Source organism: Halichoerus grypus, chromosome 3 (assembly GCF_964656455.1).
Source record: "Halichoerus grypus chromosome 3, mHalGry1.hap1.1, whole genome shotgun sequence".
NCBI classification, from domain to species: Eukaryota; Metazoa; Chordata; class Mammalia; order Carnivora; family Phocidae; genus Halichoerus; species Halichoerus grypus.
This window is the reverse complement of record NC_135714.1, coordinates 30,717,769-30,735,965: the sequence shown is the minus strand read 5'-3', so window position 1 is coordinate 30,735,965 and position 18,197 is coordinate 30,717,769. Positions and strand designations below refer to the sequence as shown.

The window sequence follows — 18,197 nt, the reverse complement described above, 5'->3', positions numbered from 1 at the left end:
ACTTGGGTAAATGAGCAGGTACGACCTCTCATTTTGCCAGACATACAAAGGGAGACAATATTTTTAAGGCTAGCCAGACTGGGGATTATCCTATTCCTGTTGGTTAGTTCTGGATAAAGGATAGTCAGCATCTTCAGTCAGGACTGTCTGTCATGAGGAGTGAGGTTTTCGTGTTGGGATGAGCCATCCAGAAAACCTGTATGGGCAAGGTAGAGAATAAGAAGACTTCGCAGCAGTAGCCACTGGAGACATTCAGTAGAGTTTGGCCGTGGGTGGAGGATCTGGTGGACAGCCAGAACATTAAATATGGGGTTTAGTAATTGACACTTCTCCATCTGGCAGCCAACGAAGCCCAGGAATATCATGGACCTGGCTACCAAGATCCAGGGCAAGACCGGCTGGATTTGGGGTGTGGAGTAGGAAGGAGGACAAAATAGTGACTTCGTGAGACAAGACTGTGTCCTAGCACAGGACCATCATCACTGCACTAGCAAGGAACTAACCGCTGGTTCTTCGTCTTTCTGCCCTTAACTAAGGCTGGTCCCAGAGTCTAGGGCAGTGTCAAATCTATGGCTCAGTTTCTAAAGCCTGCACCATGGATTACCTGCACCTCAATCACTCAGGGTGCTTGTTAAAATGTAGGTTCCAAGATCACTTCTCAGACCTAAAGAGCATTGTGGTTGGCAGCCCAGCAATATTCATTTTAAAATGAGATTACAAAGGACACCCGAATTTGAAAACCACTGCTATGGGCAATGCACATGTGGTCTCATGACTAATGGTTAGCAAGCATTGAAGGGGCAGGATGGGGAACACAGCAGATCATTAGAAAAATTGAAGGCTACTCAAAAATAATTATTTGAGGGGCGCCTGGGTGGCTCAGTCGGTTAAGCGTCTGCCTTCAGCTCAGGTCATGATCCCGGGGTCCTGGGATCGAGCCCTGCGTCAGGCTCCCTGCTCCGCGGGAGCCTGCTTCTCCTCCTCCCCGCTCATGCTCTCTTCTCACTATCTCTGTCTCTCTCTCTCTCAAATAAATAAATAAAATCTTCAAAAAAATAATTATTTGAGCAGAACCGCTGGCACCGAATACTACAATTACTTGATCGATATAGTAAGGCCAAATGTATTTTAGAGTAGAGATACTAAAGAAGAAAAAATATCCTCATCCAATTCAAATAACAAATATATATTGAGCACTTACTATATATATGGTGGTAATATAGAACTTCAGAAAAGTAATAATGTGCTACAGGCTTAAAGTTTCTTATTGGATTGTTCTCCCCAAGTCTTTTCCTTCTATTGATTCTTCCTTTAGGTAGAATGCTCATAAATCATGAAGCAGTTACTTTTCAGGAGTCCAAGACAGGATTCTGTCTTAGTCTTATCTTGCTATTTGAGAAATAGCAAAAAGAGAAATAGTAAAAGAGGAGTTTGCCACCACATTTTTCAGGAAGACTTTATGGGATTCTACATGCTTACAGTTTCAAGGTAACACACAAAGCATGCCTATATCTACCAGGACTAGAGACAGTCAACTTAGAGAAAGAGTCAGTTGACTTGGTTGCAAAGTCCAGCTCATATGGTTGATGGCTCAGAGTATGGGTAGAGAGATATAGGACCATGCCTAAGAGGCAAGCAGTTAAGATTCAAGGTAGCAAGATGGTGTCCATCTTGGTTTTCTAATCAGATGATTCCTTAGCTCTGGAGCCATAGGACAGTATCCATGAATGACCACAGAAACTATGAGCAAGAAGGCATCCTCCTCTGTCCCCTGGCAATAGAATATTCACTCCCACCACCGAAGGAGAAACAATTGGTCCACATCCTCCTGACCCCAATGCTCAATGCTCAAGAAGGTCATTTTTTGCTCAGTTAAGCCAACTTTGTCAGTTTGTAGGAGAAATTTGGTGGCAAGTTGAGGGACTACATTCAATTTTGCATTGAGGTCCATTTTTATTAACTACACCACTGATCAATCTGTCTGCGTGATCCCTTATGGAAGAAATGCATATGTCTGAAACAATTTTCAACTTTTTGTTGAATTGCTTAACACACTGTCAGTATACATAGGAACATAAATATAGGGGGTTTCTCCTGTCTGCAGAAATCCATAATCACCTCTCCCACCCACTAATCAAATGTGAAAACATTTAAATTACCCATTCTTCAATATTGAAGATATGTTAGTTAGGCAAGTAGAAACAATCCAATTGAGTTCTCAAATACAATGAGGGAGTTAAGTTCAAATGGTTGAAAAGACTAAGAAAATCTATTTTCACTGTAGTTTCTGCATGTAAAATTCTCGCATAAGAAATACTTTCAGATGCTTTGGGAACTAGATAGAGGTGGTGGTTGCACAACACTGTAAATGTGCTAAATGCCACTGAATTGTTCACATTAAAATGATTAATTAAAAAAAAAATTTTTTTTTTTTGAGAGAGCACGCATGCGGGTGGGGAGGGGCAGAAGGAGAGGGAGATGGAGAGAATCTTATGCAGACTCCAAGCTCAGCGTGGAGCCCAACTCGGGGCTCTATCTCACAACCCGAAGATCATGACCTGAACCAAAATCAAGAGTCAGATGCTTAACTGACTGAGCCACCCAGGTGCCCCCAAATGCTTAATGTTATGTGAATTTCATCTCAATTTATAAAAAATTTCTAAATTTTTAAATTCGTTGCAACCAGGACCTTAAATGTAAAAGGACTCCTCTTTTTGTATCTCCCTTTCTTTCTTTACATGCTGATATAGATACATCTAAGCCATTGTTTTTAAAGGCTTAGAGATAACATTTTCTTTCCTCATAATTGATTTTTCTCTTCTATTGGGCAAATGCTGATTCCCTCCACCACCCCCTTCTGCTCTTCATGTGCAGTTCCTTCTGCCTGGGCTTGCGATTGAGAATATTTGGGGTCTGAGTCTGATGGTATGCAGTTTATGTTGTAGCAAAAAGAACAGAAGGATTGAGATATTGTTAAAGGCATGGGGGAGTTCAGTGTGTCTTTGCTCTTACTGTGTTGTGGGATGCCAGGAAAGACATGCGAGAGCAGGCTTTGGGGGGTTATGGATGCCATGCTTTGTAGGCAGGAGGACAGGTGCTCTCTGGGCTGCTATTTATGAGCCCAAACTCACGGGGGCAGCTGGAAGGAAAAGAAGAGATCGCCCCCAACGGTGGAACTATAACAGGCTGAAGCAATACTCCATAAACGCCCTGGTCCCCCTAACTCAGTCACTGACGAAAGGCAGGTGGGACTGTTCCTTCCTCCTGTAAGCTTCCCTTTTATTTATTAAAATAAAACCCACATTTATATATATACTTTTCCTTCATGATTCTGCGACGTAGGTGGAATTGCAGAAGAAAACCCTATCTCACAGACCTCAGCTGGCTTTCCTAAGACTACTTCTCTAAGAAGACACCGTAGCACCAGCACTTGAATATGGGGCTTTTCATTCAACAACCTCATTCTTTCTACTTCATCAAATTATTGTGCTATGCTCCCTTCTAAAAGTGCCTTCAGGTCGCGTATTTGCTTGTGATGGCTCTTCTAGCCGGTGCCCTTGGCCGGGCCACCATCCATGGCCATGCACTCTGCGCCGCACACCTCCAGGGGGCATTGTTCACAAGACTACGGCATGTGCAGTGTTACGGCCCTGGGTTACAGCCCTTGGCATTCTTTTTGTCTGATTTATTGTTGGGTGGAGGGACCAAAATGGTTGTGATGTATTCCCCGGAGCTCACAGCCCACCTTCATAGAGCTCTGTTATAGAGTGAGGCCAACTGAACAAAGCCAAAGGGCCAGCACCTGCTTCCCGCGCTTAAGACTATTTTCTCAATTTTTTTATTATGTTAGTCACCATACATTACATCATTAGTTTTTGATGTAGTGTTCCGTGATTTATTGTTTGCGTATAACACCCAGTGCTCAATGTTTTTTTAAAGTCAATAAGCACCTTCACAACTGACTTTTACATTTTTAAATCTAAACATAATATAAGGTACCTTATTTAGCAGTGAATTGCAACTTAGTTACTCCCGCATTGTTCCATATGTCATAAGAAGCAAGAGTAAATGCAGAGAAGGGAATGTAAGAAATGCAGAGAAGGTTCATTTTATGTATCAACTTTAGGAGGTGCCCAGGTATTTGACAAATGTTATTTCTGGGTGTGTCCCTAAGGGTGTTTCTGGATGAGATTAGCATTTGAATCAGCAGACTGAATAGAACAAAAAGGTAGAGGAGGCGAGACTTTGCTCTCTCTGCCTAAATGAGCTGGGACCTTGGTCTCCTGCCATCTGCCTGGGACTTATATTATCGACACGGTTGGGTCTCCAGCTTGCAGAAGGCAGATCGTGACACTTCTAACTTATCTGTTAGAATTAAATAATGTCCACACTAAAGACAGTCTGGATAAGATCTTTAAGAAAGGTCATAACTTTTGGCACCAAAAGACATAAATATCTTTAGAAACCTGTTCATCTCTTAATCATTAGAGATGGACGCTTGCATGCAGGGGTGCCAAGAATGGATGTTAGCAGATACGTTTAGCACCTAGAGCACACAATTATCCAGATAACCATGATGGAATTAACAGGTATATTCTGATTAGACATTTACTGGCATCTGTCTATGGGCAAAAAAATACACCCATCTCCCACCATTTGTACATAGTGAGAATGTGTTTCACATACCACAAAAACGAATTTCTGAAATACAACATATAGACAAAAAGATCTGTTCATGCACACAAATGATGTATATGGCAATCAAGAATATTTTGAGGTTGGGAAAGGCAAGTGTCAGGAATGACCTTGGTGAGTTGCTTCACTTCTTTGGGTCTCAGCCTTCCCGTCTGTACACGGAGAGATTACTTTAGGCTTTGTGTACTCATCTGGCCACACATCTACCCTGGTTGGTTGTGAGAATCAAGCAGGTCCTACAGGTGAAAGCACTCTGTGAGATGCAAAGCACCTGGCGAAAGCATAAGGCGCCACTACTTTACCCAAATATAATTTATAGAGAAACACACGTGTTCAATACACTCAGACATACATCCATGGAATAGAAATCAATCCTGAGAAGTACAGCTGGACAGATAGAGAAGGGAATGAAGTATCTCTCGATTGAACAAAGAGAAACAGAAGACAGGAGGAAAAGAGTGCATAGCTGTTTGCTTACAGGTGGTAAGAAGGTGAGGCAATGTAGAGTCCAGCCTGTAAGGATAAATTCCTCCATTCTCAGGAAGTGGGGCGAGAAAAAGAGGCTTAAGTGGACTCTGCTGGGTGAACTGTCTTAGCTAGCTGTAGCTATAGCAACAGATGGGTGGCGTGAACCTTTATGGAGAATTACAGGCAATGCTTTAGGGGCAGCTGACGGCTCTCATGTAAAAATAAGTATTAAAAAATGGTGCAATTTGTGTCATTATCCATGTGTTAATAGCCATGTTTGAAGGAACTGAGTTACTGAAATTCAATTATGCTACAAAAGAAGACCAGCGTTGCTTCTGACTGAATTGTGTCCCCTGGAATTCATATGTTGAGCCCCAACTCCCCCACGTGATAGACATGGGGTCCTTAAGGAGGTGATCAGGGTTAAAGGAGGTCATCAGGGTGGAGCTTGGAGCCAACAGAACGGGTGCTCTTATAAGAAGAGGAAGCGAGCCAAGAATTTGCTTTGCTTTATGCCAGAAGGAAGTTGTCTTCAGGCCAGGAAGCGTTCTCAACAGACTCTGACCGCGTTGGCACCCTGAACTTGGACTTGTAAACACCAGAACTGTGAGAAAAGACATTTCTGTGGTTTAAGCCACCCATTCTATGGTATTTTGTTATGTTAGCCTGGCTAATATGGTGTGGTAATATGCTATGTTAGAACTAAGGCAAGCCTAATGAACAAAACGAAGCAAATTTTGTCAATATAAGATCTGGTATTTCTTTCTTTTTTTTTTTTTTAAAGATTTATTTATTTATTTGACAAGGAGAGAGACAGCAAGAAGAGGGAACACAAGCAGGGGGAGTGGGAGAGGGAGAAGCAAGCTTCCAGCTGAGCAGGGAGCCCAGTTCGGGGCTTGATCCCAGGACCCTGGGATCATGACCTGAGCCGAAGGCAGACGCCCAACAACTGAGCCACCCAGGTGCCCCAGATCTGGTATTTCTGACAATTCATCATAAAACGTACTGAGGGGGTAAAATCATAGATTAAATGATCTACCAATTCTGTAAAGTATGTAACAGAATATGTTAATGCTTCGATCTAGTTTATTTGAGAGTTTCAGCTCATAACAAAGTATAGTTTTACCTTTTTTATGATTTAACTATAGTTATTTACATACTGACACCCACTGCTGAACTTAGATTAATAATTATATCAATACCTTTTACCTTTTTACCTAATTATACCTTTTACTTATTACGATGTGCTTTTGTGTGTAAGGACATTCTATTACCTGGAAAATACTGGACACACTCTGACTCTTCAGAACCATCCCAGCAAGGGAAGCAAGCATAAGTGCGAAAGGACTGGGGAGCAGAACCTTCCTGGGGGTTGGCTGTTAATTTGCATCAGTTTCAAAGTACAGGTTATAACCCTAATGGTGGCCAGCTGCCTCACAAAACTGAGAACCAGGACATGTGTAAGGATTACTGGGATTCTAAAATGCTAAAGAAAGAATTCATTGAAAAAGTGTTTACAAAAGAGGAAGGGCTTGGGGGGGCCATGGAAAGGAGTGGGGAGAGTGTTTTGGACATATTGGAAGTGAGATGCTCTTACTTCGGTGGTGCTGTCCATAGAGCAATTACAGATATAGATCTGTAAGTCAAAAGAGTAATCCATCTGGAAAAGCAGCCCCCGAAATCCTCATGCATTCATTCCACAACCATTGAGCACCTAACTTGGCAGGGTGACCAACATTTCGGTTTGCTCAGGACCGTCCCAGTTTGACAACTGAAAGTCACAGACACCTCCTCGGTCCCCGGCAAGCTGGGATGACTGGTGACATGAAGGCACTCATGGTCCTTGCTCCTTTGAGCTTTCTAGGAGGGCAGTCGGATATCTGTACAAATTAGATAGTTCAAGGGGGAATGACAGAGTGGAAAGAGAGCAGGGCTGAGGACCACCAAACTTGAGTGTGGGCACGGGTGCAGGAGGAGGAAGAGGGGACGAGTGTCCCAGAAGTCCAGAGGGAAGAGAATGATAATGCTGAAAACATTTATACAGAGTTCTTACAAAGCAGTGGGAAAATGGACAAAGGACACGAACTGGTAATTCAGAGAGGCAGAAAAACAAGGGCCGGTAAGCATGAAAGAGAACAATGCTCAAGGCTAGCTTTTGCAAATGCAAATACACGTGATTGAGGCTTTTTGCTAATCAAACCGATAGAGGGAAATAATACCTCGTAGTTGCGGAGGCAAAAGGAAACGGGCACTCTCCGACACAGAGAACTGATAAAAATGGGCACAACTTTGCTGAGAATGTAATCTGGCAGTAGGTGTAAGATTCTACTTTTAGAAATCCATCCTACTCTTTCCACAAAGATTTGTGTACTAAGATGCTCAACCATTTTTAGCTTATGTCTTGGCTTTATTCTCAGAAGAGATTTTAAATTTACCAGTGTTCATATAAACAAACAAAATTGCCAGCCATAATCACTAATTCACATAAGCTGTGGGAGGGAATTCTGCTCAAGTGTCTATTTTTCTAAGTCTTCGAAGAAATTAACTAGAGAAACACACAAAGCATAAAATAACCAGCTATTCCCCACACCAACTTGACCACTCAACATTTGGTCCTATTTTCAAGTGGCTTTTTTTTTTTTTTTTTTTTTTTTTACATTAATAGACCTTTCCCACTGATGAATATTTAGATTCTTCCAATCTTTTTTTTTTTAAATATAAATAACACCATACGCAATATCCTATCGTTAAGGTAGCAGATATTGAGGGCATTATGTCCATGGAAATAGCATCCGTTTATATTTAACATATAAAACGTCCCACACTCAGATTCTAACTTCACACTTAAAAATGTGGATTCCAGTCCTGTTTTAGTGCCCGTGGAGGCTGGTTCTCGCAGCCATGGTCCAGCTGTCTGGGTCCTCATCCTGGCTTTGATACATCGCACAATGCCTGGCCCACAGCGGGCTCTCCCTTCTCTTCCTGCTGCCCTGCAAGGGTCAGCCCCGGTCAGTGTGTCTAAGGGTTCTTTCAGAACTGCTCATCTGTGTGCAGATCCTGGGAGGCTTTTCAGCGCTGCTTTGAAAGCCTTATGGGGGGAAAAAAGCTAAATTGCCCATGCATGCTGCTGGCCCACAGTTCTAAGCAAAGTTTCTTCTTTTGAACTGGGGACAGAGCAGAGAGGTCTAGGAGGAAGGCTGGCAGGTGCACCACGGACCCGAAAGCTGGACAGAAGGAAAGCTGGCTTAAGGGTTAACTGTCTAACTGGCAGCGTTATTAATGGGTATCCAGTAATAAGGTCTGGGCTCAGGAAGGTCAATGGTGACTTACCGGCGTCCCCTTCAGTATATGTCTAATCTATAATTGTAATTTTACATTTCAAATCCTTCTAATATCTTGTATAATATTCTCTCCCCTTAGATGGTAGTCAACTGACCCGGTATTTTCAAATGCATTTAAATGGTTTTCATTACAAGGAATGTACATTTGAATATCCTCTTTCTTTCCTGATGGAAAATATTGAGTCATACGTGGAAATATTTATGCCATCCATGTTTCCTAGGCTCTAGTGGCTGGTGATAAACTAGAGTCGAAATCATTGCTGCAGAAGAGCTTGATCTGGCTTTGCATCTACCTTCCATGGAGCTCTGAATCCCTGGAATTCCTCCAGAAGAGTTCTGGGAGGCTCAGGGGCAATTTCAGATTTGCTCTGGGGTTTAGGGGTCTTCGTGTTGCTGCTCTGCCATCTTACCTTTGTAAAGCCTTCCTTGTCTGAGGCAGTGTCTCCAGAAGTGGTGGGCAAAGGCAGCACCGCAGCTGCCGTAGTCCGTACCCACCATGGACCTCGATGCTAGAGCGGATGCCTGAAGACCTTTATGCCACGGTTCCTGGCGATGGGTGTCCCTCCCTCCTCCCATCCCCCACCGATGCCACATGCTGGGTTTGCCTTCTCTGGTCACTGCAGACACAGAGGTTCCCGCAGTCCCGAATTCTTAGCTGTCCACAGCTCCATTTGCTCTGAGCATCCCCCCTTCGCCCTTCGGATGCAGCATGTCCTTGGACCCACCCCTTCCTTCCATGATGGCTTGTGTCCTTGGGACCAAACTCCTATGTTTTGTTTTACCTTTCCTGGATTAGAAATTTCTGTAGGCTTTTCATGTAGCCATTTTTGAAGGGACGCTCCATCATTCCTCTCATCTTTGCTAATTTGCTTGAATTCTGGGGTAAGGGCAGTTTATGAGGCTCCTTCTTGGATTCGTCTTCCGCTAATTTCAGCGTGTCTATTACAAAGAAACCCAGTTATCCAGCACCACTAGCTCTTGCACATGAGAGGGAGGAATATGAACTAATTATATGCCATTAACTCATCTGATCCTCGTAACACTATGAATTACTGCTTCCACGTTGAAGCTGAGAAATCAGAGGATCAGAAATGTCAAGTAACTTGCCTAAGATCCCACAGCTGGTTCAAGATGGAGCTCAACTCTGAGCCCAAGTCTTTCTAATGCAAGTCCATAATCTTTTTACCATATCATGCTTTCTTCAGGGAGATTTCCGAATAGCTTGTTTATCCCTTTAGACGGCTTAAAAACCCTTTAAAATAAATTTCAATAGAAAAAATGTCTGTATTTTATGTATTTTATACTTTTTTATATTCTATATATATTATAAATATATATATACAGTATTTTATACTATATTTTATACTTTTATTTCACTTTGATATATATCTTAGAAGACAGTGGGTACAGTTTACCTTTTATTAACGAGGTGGCACTGAAAGTGGTTAAGAGCACAGTCTCTTGTTACGTGACCTCAGGCAACTGCTCCAGTCATAACAGGGCCAACCTCAGTGGATTGCCATGTGGATTAAGAGCATTAATATAAGGGAATTAGAATGGTAATGAACATAAATGCTCAGTAAAGGCTACATTTTAATCGAAGAATTTGTCAATAATCACTGTATAATATGTGGATCCAATTCTTCTACACATTTTTATTTGGTCCTGTAAATGTCAGGCTGTGAGCTATCGTTTTTCCTGCTGTCACAATACCCAGTTCCAGCAGACTTCCTTTACTAGATCTAATGGGGAATGAGAAACTAGACCAACCAACTTTTACAGAACTATATATTGAGTCCAAATGACATTTGAAGAAGACAGATTATTCGTGACTTTAGTATAGTTTCACTACAGCTACTTCTGGAGCAAGGAGACCATTTATCTTTATTTCTGAGTGTCAGGTTACTTTTTGAAGTTCATGTTGAGGCCACTGGGAGGCTGATCTCTAGATGAGGAAAATGTAATTCTCTAAAATGTGAGGAAGTCTAGTATAGGCAGTGATCATTAAAAAAAACAAAAAACAAACCCCCCTACCCCCCAAAAAACCAAAACCTTATGAAAACTTTCAAACACACCCAAAAGTAGAGAGACTAACATAACAAACCCCCAGACCTATTTCAAGTAATTACTAATACTTAGATAATCTTGTTTCACCCATCCTTAGGAATCCTGTCATTTTATCAAACAAAGACAAACCAAAAAACCCTCAGCATGTATTTTTCCCTTTTAAAAAGTTTTAAATGTCCTCCTCATGCTGTTATTAAACTCAAAAGAATTAAGTGTAATTTATTGACTTAATCCCCCCTCCACTCCATATTGAGATTTCCCCAGCTGTCTCAAATTTTTTGTAGTTGCAGGTTTTTTAAATCGAGATCTGAATAAAGTCCGTAGATTGCATCGGGGTTGTATACCTTTTAAATTTAGCTTCTTTGGTCATAGCCTCCCTCTCTCGCAGCTCACTGGTTGGTGGAGTAAGTAGGTTATTGGTCCTGTAACCAGTGTTCAAAGTGTGGGCCCCAGAGAAGCAGCGTCAGCCTCCCCTGGGAACATGTTAGAAATGCAAATTCTGTTCTCTGGCCCCATCCAATCCTAAGACAGAAACTCTGGGAATTCGTCCCAGCCATTTGTTTTCCTGTGCCCTCTAGGACCTGCATGTGGGATAGTCAACAACAGTGGTACCCAATCGTAGATGTGGCTGATTGCCGCCTCCTGTTGCCATTTATCTTCAATCAACCTTCATATTTCCTATCAGCTGGCAATTAGATTTAGAACCTTGATTATATTCAGGCTCAACTTTTTTTTTTTTAAGGCAAGACTACTTCACCAATCATGCTGTACTTTCTTCCTGCATCAATTACGAGGCTCACAAGACCTGTCTGACCCAATGCTAGGAATGCTGAGACTGCCCGGGCTCGGTTGGCGCCCGCCTGATGCCTGCTTTACTGAATAATCGTATCAACCATTGATAAGTGTAGTCTAGACTTACTATTTCCTTTGGGGTGGTGAGACGATGATTTCTAGTATCTGTCCTGCATTTATGGATCATTTTCAGCCCTTTGTGGTTGTTGCTTAGAGACCAGGACAACCTCGTGGCATATTAGCAAGTTTAAAAGCAGCATGAATTTACATGACTCTTTGTTTACAAATTTTAAGAAATCATGAATTTTTGGATAACTCTTGGGATAATCAGTCATAGACCTCTGATTTGCATTTGCTCAGAAACCACTCAATTAGTGAAGAAATGACAATTTAACAGTTTTGAATATGGGTTCTGGTTGTGAGTCAATTATGGTCTTCCTGTGCTAAAGCCAGATCCGCTGCTCCACCAAGATGTGTTCATAGACGTGTGTTCGGACGCCTCGGTACGCTTTACGCTGTGATGACTGTATCCCCTATTCCTACCTCCCTGATAAGAATTTTAAGATATTCTGAGCTAATGTCAGAGTACTTTGGGTGAAATCCTAAAAATGCATCTCTTAGACCTGACTTATTTAATCTATGAGACAGAGCAACGTTTCTCAAACCTTTTTGGACAAAGACCTGCAGTAAGAAATGTGTTTTATATTGTGACCCTGTTCTCTATCCCTTCCTCTCTCTCTCTCTCTCTCTCTCTCTCTCTCTCACACACACACACACACACACACCTACTTTAGAAGTGGAGAGTCTGTGTCTACTCCAGACCTATGGAATGAGAAATTGAGAGCAGATCCAGTAATAATCTGTTTCATCAAATGATTATATTACATGCAATGCATCGTGATGCTTTCTATTGGATTCTCTCTAGTTCTATTCTATCCCACTCCACTAAAAATTGCTGGTCATAACCCACTATATTAGAAACTAGATTAGAATGATTTCCTAGTCCACTATTAGACTATAACCCACATTTTCAAAAATGTGTAATCCTTCAAAGAAAAAGTTCTTGTCCTCCATGGTTTTAAAATCACTTTCCCCGAGATTGCTTCATTTTTATTTGGTTACCTATTGAACATAAGTGTCCCTGATCTCAGGCACACACAACTGACCGTAATGCAAGGTGGTGCTGCTAATAAAAGCATAAAGTGAATTCACAGAGGTGGGAACCATTATTTGAACTAGGGGCACAAAGGAAAGTTTTATGTTGATATTTTTTTTTTTTTGAGAGGGGAGGAGGGGCAGAGGGAAAGAGAATCTTTTTTTTTTTTTTAAAGATTTTATTTATTAGAGAGCATGCACGCATGTGCATGAGAGGGAAGAGGGTCAGAGGAAGAAGCAGACTCCCTACTGAATGGGGATCCCAATGTGGGACTTGATCCTGGGACTCCGGGATCATGACCTGAGCCGAAGGCAGTCGCTTAACCAAATGAGCCACCCAGGCGCCCCGGAAAGAGAGAATCTTAAACAGGTTCCACACCCAGCATGGAGCCTGATGCAGGGCTCGAACTCACAACCCTGAGATCATGACCTGAGCTGAAATCAAGAGTCAGGTGCTTAATGGACTGCACCACCCAGGCACCCTGCTGGGGTAAAAGTTTATTCATTTATTCATAATTTAAGTGAAGAAGTAGGTACAATAAATGAAGGATGAGATTCTGGCCCTTCCTGAGGTTACAGGCCAGATGGGAAAGGAAAGGAGACATTTGGTCAGGACTCAGACCTCCGAGAAGACTGAGCTAGTCAGAAGGTTGACTGTGGAGGAGGAAGGAAGTAAAACTTGAGCCAGCCCCTGCTGGATAAAAAGGCCATATGGGGGAAGGGTGGGAATAGACCCTCTGGATGCTTGCATTTATAAATGAGGAGAGGTGCTTTTCAGAGGCCACTAGAAGCCTGGCAACAATAACAAAGCTTTTATTTTTATCAATAATAATAACAGCAATTACTATGAAGTTATGGGTTAGGTACTATTATTTCCAACACTGAGAAAGTCTGATGAATTTGGTCACACAGCAAGTATATGACAGAACAAGGATCTTGAACTCAGGTCTGTAGAACTCCAAAGTTCACAGTCCTGTTCCTTATGCTCTGGAGTGCGGCTGGGACAGAACTCACATTAAGAGCCAGCATGCAGTGGTGTGTGATGACATTTAAGGGATGGGTGGCTCAAGTGTGGACTGGCAGGGGAATGTGGACCTAATTCTACAGGTCTCTGATTACTAGGCCTTGATCAGCTATGAGATGTCCAATATTACTGAAAAGGAATCACGCAAGTTTGTGAATGGAAGATCATTAGGCCTACTAATAGTGACATTCTTTCTCCTTTCCAATCTGGTATACATTCCTGAATGCGACTAAAGGGACGAGTACCACAAATTGCCCATGACCTGAAGCCTACCTCTTTCATGCCACAGGCCATAAAAATACCTGGGTCTGCTCCTAGGGCTGGTGTGTAGATGTAAACCCCATCTTGAGGTGTGTGTATTAGAACAACAAGGGGAGAGTTGCTGCTGTAGGGAATCAAAGATGATCTATGCGTCTTAGCCTTGCCCTGGAGAGGCTGTGAGCTTTGTATTGGGTATGCAGTTGCCGCAACTTTAGAGAAGCCCTCTCCACTGGGGAAAATGGATCTGACTTCTAGGAGTTTGTTTCCCTGTGGAACAGACCCACTGGAATCCGGACTTATGGTTGGGTAGCTTGCCGGGTGCCTGATTCTGGATGTGTAGACTGATGGAGTCATTCTAGGCTCTGCTCAGATGTCACTCTCTCACCTAAACCTGCTCTATCCACTTGTGTTACACTAGCCTTTCAAGTACCCATCACACCTCGCCATATCATTTCTTATTGTGCCTTATCACCAGCTAAAGTGGCCTTTGGAAAACTCATTTGTTTTCTTGTTCATTATATTTTCTCTGTTATAAGCTCCAAGAATGCCGGGTCCTTATCTGTCTTGCTCATTGCCGTACTCTCATGCCTAGAACAGTGCCTGACGCACAATGGAAGTTCAGTAAATACTGGTGGATGAGCAGAAGGCAGATCCAGGGAGTGGTGGGCTGGGGGTTTGGCAGTCTTCCCAGTGCTTTATTTTCTAGTTTTCCAATGTTTTTGTTGTTGGTGATTCCATGGAAAGATCAGGAAGAAGTGAATAGCCCAGTCCTTTCTCCCAGGGGGTTAATTACTTGGGTTGAGACCTTTTACCATCAAGACAATCCTCGTGGCATTCAAAGTACATTTGCTTATGCTGTGAAATATGGTTCATCAAAGTTAACAATTAGTTGGTGTTGTACAACAGAAACTAATGAAAAGTCATGGTAATGGCTAAAATAATAAAATCTTACCCTTGGTAGAAACGTTAGGGAGAATGTAGTACCAACTCTTCATTTTACAGATAAGGAAACAGAGTCTTTCCAAAAGATGAAATGACATGTCAGAATCTATGCAGCTGGGTCATCACAGAGAGCCAGGGCTAGAACTTAGAATTTCTCATCCCGGCCTTACCGTCTACTTTATAACAGAGCTTCCATAATGCTGTCTTCAAATGAGAAATTAATTGATCAAAGGACAAATATTCTAGGTATGGGTGAAATACATTGCATTTAAGTAATATTGCAGAAGAAGAAAATGTCTGCTAAAAATGAGCTAACATTGTCCTCTATAATACCTCTGTGTTTATCCCTGCGATTAACAGCACACAATTTAATCCAGTGCTTAAACATCTCATTATGGGAAATCCCCACGTTTCTCAATGGGGAAGCTAAAAAAAAAAAAAAAAATCAAAGGATATTGTTCCTGATCTTAGGCATAGATAACCCCGATGGAAGGTCGTGTTGTAAAAGTATCAAATGTGTACACAGAGGTGGGTGCCACTGATTTGAACTAGAAGCACACCAAGGATAAGAATTTCAACAAGCAGAAGACACTGCAGATGGGGGAAAAGCAGGAGGTCTGAAGGTGGGCAAGGATGCTCAAAGAACTGTAGGCAGCCTTCTGAGACTGGAAGAATGTGTGGAAGACCCTTCTTTCTGCAGAGGAAAGCTAGGCACTCAGAGGTGGATTGTGGAGGACCTGGAGACTCATTAAGTTGTTGTTTTTTTTTTTTTTGATACCACTGAGTTTTTGAGGAGGGGACTAACTTCATCACATACACCTCTTTTTTTTTTTTTTTTTTTTTAAAGATTTTTTATTTATTCATTTGAGAGAGAATGAGATAGAGAGCATGAGAGGGGGGAGGGTCAGAGGGAGAAGCAGACTCCCTGCCGAGCAGGGAGCCCGATGCGGGACTCGATCCTGGGACTCCAGGATCATGACCTGAGCCGAAGGCAGTCGCCTAACCAACTGAGCCACCCAGGCGCCCCATCACATACACCTCTTAACAACGAAGTAATTTTGGTGTAAAATGCTGAGAAGAAAGCTGCTGCCATCGGAGGGACTAGTGAAGGGTCCAGATGAGAGGAGATGAGGGTCTGAACCAGGGTGGTGTCGAAAGTACTGGAATGGGGAGAGATGGAGTGTGTGCGCCATGTTGAGGTTCCAGTGGACAGGGAGGGACAGAAGGTACAAGAGAAAGAGCTAACTGGAAGAGAAGATCTGGGGGCAGCTGAGGCTCAGGTGACTCTTGGGAGAGCAGCCTTTCTTGCTGACTCAGTCTGTAAACTAGGCCCAGTGGAGGTGAGGACATAATCTGTGAGGGGAGTACGGTGGTCAGGGGGTTCGTGGTGATGTCCTGTGTTTCTCAGTAAAGAGGGAGATGAGATCTCTTGCCAAGTTGGAGAGAGAGAAAGTAGGTTTTGTGATTGGTAAGTGAAAGAGCTACTACACAAAATACACATTATGGGCTCTTCCAGGAGACATGGTTCCTAATTTAATGAATGGTTTACTGCTCTTTACTTACATACATACATTTTAAATGAGTGTTATTCTCACTTGTTCTGCTAGGCAATTATCTGTGCCTTGCACAAAATGACTACACAGCATCCATTAAGGATAGCACATGTCACTGAATCCTTAATGTTCCTTTTTTGCCGAATCAATCCTGTTGAAGTTCACTTTTAAGCACAACTGTAGCCAGTGTGACCACAAAAAATATACATAGCCATCATTCCTTTAGGGAAAGGCTATCTGGCTTCTCCAAACTTCGTTTCAAGAAAGGCAAATTGATTGAGATTAAAATGTATGCATTTTGCATTTTGTTTATGATGCATCAGCAGTCACAATAAAAGCAGAGCACTCCATCCTGGCTTCCATAAAATCATTAAATGCCCATTTGTCAGCCTCTCATCAAGAGCAAGTGTCCAAGGCAATTAGGCACAAAGTTGAAACGAAGGGTCTGAGAATTTTTAGTGGGCTTTCTAAACCTTGGCAAGAATCCGGACCATTTTTTTTTTTTTTTTTTTTTTTTTAAAGATTTTATTTATTTGAGAGAGAGAATGAGAGAGAGAGAGTGCACATGAGAGGGGGTAGGGTCAGAGGGAGAAGCAGACTCCCTGCTGAGCAGGGAGCCCAATGCGGGACTCGATTCCGGGTCTCCAGGATCATGACCTGAGCCGAAGGCAGTCGCCCAACCAACTGAGCCACCCAGGCGCCCCCGGACCATTTTTATTTCAAAAATGGCCCCTCTCGTGAACTGATTGATGATGGCCAGGAACTCTGGCTCCTGTGAGGGGGAAATACTTGCCATCACCCCAACTTTTCTGACTACGGCTGGGCAGTTCCTCCCCACTGCAGTTTGGTTAACAGCCACAGACAGATGGAAAAATCCATGCTGAACAGCAAGCCTGATACCCCAAAACCCAATCCAGAAAGGCAATTTTTCTTTATCTTCCCACTGGAAGAATGGATGGGGGACATTGAGCTGTTGCCTCTGTACTTCTTCATTACTTAAGTTATATAGGACAGATAGGAACACATTTGGAGACGAGCACCCGGAATATGAGATCAGATGGAAAGGCAAACTGATGATAAGGGATTCAATTTACCCATGTGTATCTGTTTAGATACAGTCCATTTCCAAGGCTGTTGAAGCTCTCAAGTTTTTGAAATGGTTGGGGATGCAGAGTGTACAATCTGGCTTAGCTCCAGGTACCTGCTACTTACTGATTTAGGAAATATGGGGGACAGAAAGGAAAACCTGGGGCTCAACTCGAGCCTGCTTCAGAATCACCTGGAGGGCTTGTACAAACATAGATCGCTGGGCCCCACCCCAGAGGCTCTGATGCAGTAGGTCTGGGGTGGGGCCAGAGAGTCTGTATTTCTAAGCAGCTCCCAGGTGATACGGTGGCAGCTGGTATGAAATCCGACCTGAAGAAGCAGCGGGAAAGTTATAATCGTGAGTGCGAGTACGGAGACTGGACTTCACTGCAAGGCTAAAGAAATTGAACTTTATTTTGGAGAAAGAAGATGAAGAGGCAAACCATGTTACCAACTGGAAGGACTGGATCAGAAATTCAGTTCATGTCGACAAGAGGCAGGACAGGAGAAAGTGGTCTAAGGGGTAAGGAGCTCTATTATAAGGTTGGGTATCTGGGAAATATCGGGCCACCAAAGTTGGATTTGTCAAATGAGTGACCTAAAAGGAAAATCCATCATTTTAATCCCAAAGGACTAACTTGAAGACTGGTAGCTCATGAAATAATTGCATTTGAAAAAGCAAAAAAAAAAAAAAAATTATTTTAACTGAGATATTTGGAATTTTAAAAAGTAGAAGTTGGCACACAAGTTCATGGGGGCTGCATTCAGGTCTGTTCTAGTGTATTCCTAGAGCCAGATGACAGCCAGAGAGCC

The 18,197-nt window shown here is 42.6% G+C and overlaps 1 protein-coding gene across 3 annotated transcripts in view; it reads right to left on the bottom strand.

Moving 5' to 3' along the window:
- The window catches only part of NWD2 (NACHT and WD repeat domain containing 2), a 188,847-nt gene that overhangs the window by 27,227 nt on the left and 143,423 nt on the right, over positions 1-18,197 (bottom strand). The window contains exon 1 of one of the 3 annotated variants that reach the window (XM_036101896.2): positions 10,916-10,996. The exons of the other annotated variants lie outside the window; for them this stretch is intronic. The gene's annotated coding sequence lies outside the window, so the exon portion shown is untranslated. Of the gene's footprint in view, positions 1-10,915; positions 10,997-18,197 lie in introns of those variants that run through there. 3 annotated transcript variants of the gene reach the window in all.